Source organism: Etheostoma cragini, chromosome 22 (genome assembly GCF_013103735.1).
Source record: "Etheostoma cragini isolate CJK2018 chromosome 22, CSU_Ecrag_1.0, whole genome shotgun sequence".
In the NCBI taxonomy this organism is placed as follows: domain Eukaryota; kingdom Metazoa; phylum Chordata; class Actinopteri; order Perciformes; family Percidae; genus Etheostoma; species Etheostoma cragini.
In genome coordinates this window covers 8,974-11,850 of record NC_048428.1, presented here as the reverse complement: position 1 = coordinate 11,850, position 2,877 = coordinate 8,974, and the positions used below count along the sequence as shown (strand labels likewise).

The following is a 2,877-nucleotide window of genomic DNA, read 5'->3' as shown; positions in this document are numbered from 1 at the left end:
ACAGATTGTGAGTTAAGGGGCAGTTTTCATTTCATGAAATTCTGTGAGATCAGATTGTACAGGATTGTAAGTTGTAGTGGAGACTTCGCCATCAGTTAACTTGGCTAGTGGAGCAAAATGTTCCATAGTAGGAGAGTATCATCACTGCTATCCTCCACACTGGGATCAAATACAGGGACAGAACGTGGGGCACCTTTCGCGATTTCACCAAGAGAGTCCACTGCAGCAAGCTGGTCATGCAGCTTAGCATGCTGTAGAAGGAGATCATTGAAGGCTTTCAATGGATGAAAGCTCTACCTGGAGTCCATTGACATGCCAAGTGCTGGCAACCTGTGGCTCCTTACAGGATGCGGCACTCTTCCTCTGGAAAATATTATAACATCCTCACATTGTATGCCATTACGTTGGCCAGCAAATACTGATTGATTACAAATCCTTTTCACTTGTCTCCACTGAATGGAAAGTGGCTAAAGTAGAGGCCCGGGGCAAACGTCACAACACCAGTAGTAGAGAAGGCTAACACGTGGCTATAGAGTCCCTAGACAGATATTGGAATGGATAAAAGTTATACACATGCAACTCAAAAAAGGAAAGATGATCACGACAGTGAAGATCATGCATTATACAGGACATCATGTCAGTAATGAATTTAAATACAATAAAACCACATAATAATAAAGTGGTTAAGTACCAGTTCCATAATTCTAGATACAAATGACTAAATATTTCTGCTCTTCCTCTCCAGGACAGCTGACTTGACCACTTCGGTGAGTGCCAATCCCTGGGGTCCAGAAAGCCCCAAGGGGCTTGGACCAGGAAGCTCTTCTGTTTGGCAGATATTCTAGGTTGCCTGAGGTCCCACTTCAGTGACCTGGAGTTATCATGTCCTCTCTAGTCGCCACTACGAGCTAAACTACATGTGGACCCTGTGAAGCTGCATGCAAGGTCAAAATGCATGGTCTCTGGCAGAGAACACAAAAATGAAACAGAGGAGCTCAGTTAATTACGTTAAGGGACATCCACCTTGGCAGCATAATCAGCTCGGGATCAGTCAGACTTAAATTACATTGTAATAATCTGCAGTTTGTTTTCGTATCACCACTTGAAAAAATGAAGAAACATGTTTTGAACTTCACAATAGTGTGGAATGGATTCAGTTTAGTGCATCAAAAACACCCAGTTACTTTATCTCAGACAGCTTTTAAATCTGATTGGGTGCAGATACAGTAAAAGGCTGATCTGAACAAAGCAACAAGCAAGTTGTTGATGGTCATTTCCCAAGTTGGAATGATCAGAAAAAGCATGGTGGATGTGGGACAGTATGTAGATATGTGTATGGTGAGTTGAAAAAATGGGAAGTCTAAAGGAAAGGGAATTTTAAGGGCATCCAACCCATCTGACATATACAACTATGAGGATTGTTGGTTCTGAAAAACCCGGGAATCTATTAAATGATGTTTCTGAGTGTTAATTGCCAATGTTTTTAATGTAATGCCTCTCTCTCCTATGTTGTCCTCCTGCTGAACCTTTGAATCAGCTTTTGGCACAGTAAACCATCAGACCCTCCTCTCCATTCTCCAAGAACTGGAAGTGTCAGACCCATCAATCTCCCTGTTCAAATCCTACCTCAAAGGCCAAACTCACAGGGTAATTTTTAGAAGATCTATGTCTGAACCTTCTAACCTCACTACCGGGGAACCTCTGGGTTCTGTCATATGTGTCATCCTCTTTTCTCTGTACAAGTTACTGGGCTCTCTTATTCACTCAAGTGGCTTTTCATTCTACAGCGATGCAAGTGACAAACTAATTCTGTCCTTTCCATGGTCTGAAAACCCAGGTAGCTGACATCTCTCAGTGGATGTTGACACCCCCTGAAGCTCTTTCGGGGCAAGACTGAACTGCTCTTATTTCCAGGGAAGACATCCCACATCCACAACCTTTCCATTAGCATGGAGAACTCTGTGTTATCTGCAACTTGGACTGCAAGGAACCTGGGTGTGGCACTGGATGACAAGCTGTCATTTGCTTCCAATATTGATGTGATAACGCGCATCTGCTTATCACCACAACATTGGAAGAATAGTTTTTTTCCTTACCCAGAAGGCGATACATTGTTCTCCCCCACTACACTGCTCCTCCACACACTGCACTGTCTACCGGTGGATGCTCGAGTCCAATCAAAGTCACTGGTTCTTAACTTTGATTAATTTTATGTATTTGCATGATTCTAGCAATTTTTGGGTGGCATCTTCATGGGTAAATGCACTTATTGTAAGTCCCTTTGGACAAAAGCATTAACTATATGAATGTAACAAAATGTAATTCATATAACTATACCTGACAACTACAGTGTGGTAAACTCTCCCATAGCTTTTATTCATTCATGAGCAGATATAACTGTCTAAACATAATAACAAATTCAGCAATAACAAACAAATGTTCCAAAAACAATTTAAGGAATGAAGAGAAATACGATACATATTGTTTTATGTATTTCATTGTATGTATATCTATTCATTTAATAAATCGTAATTACATGCAGAAAATCACAATCACTAACGTGAATGAATGTACCTTCAACAGAAGTGCCTCTTCTGCCAGCTGACCCCCTGGAGACTATTTTCATGTGACCTGTAAGGGAAGATAAACTCTGCCAATGCTCCCACCCCCAAGCTATGATTGGACACTTGATTGGATTTTCATTTTAGGTTGGTAGATGCATTTCAATTTCAAAAACCCCAAAGCAATCCTGCACCTCCTAATGAGAATTAAATTTGTATTTGGTCTTGGAAGGTCTACTTTTTTCTGCTCGACAACACTTTACATGGCCTTATCACTCTGTTTTCTCTGATAGGATTTTAATGTGGCACTAAAAAA

At 41.0% G+C, this 2,877-nt stretch overlaps 1 long non-coding RNA gene across 1 annotated transcript in view; it reads left to right on the top strand.

Moving 5' to 3' along the window:
- LOC117938162 overlaps window positions 1-2,736 on the top strand; it is a 5,858-nt gene extending 3,122 nt beyond the window's left edge. Inside the window, exon 2 of the long non-coding RNA XR_004655335.1 lies at window positions 746-2,736. This is a non-coding gene — a long non-coding RNA (uncharacterized LOC117938162). The remainder of the gene's footprint in view (window positions 1-745) is intronic.
- Window positions 2,737-2,877: the final 141 nt, after the last annotated feature.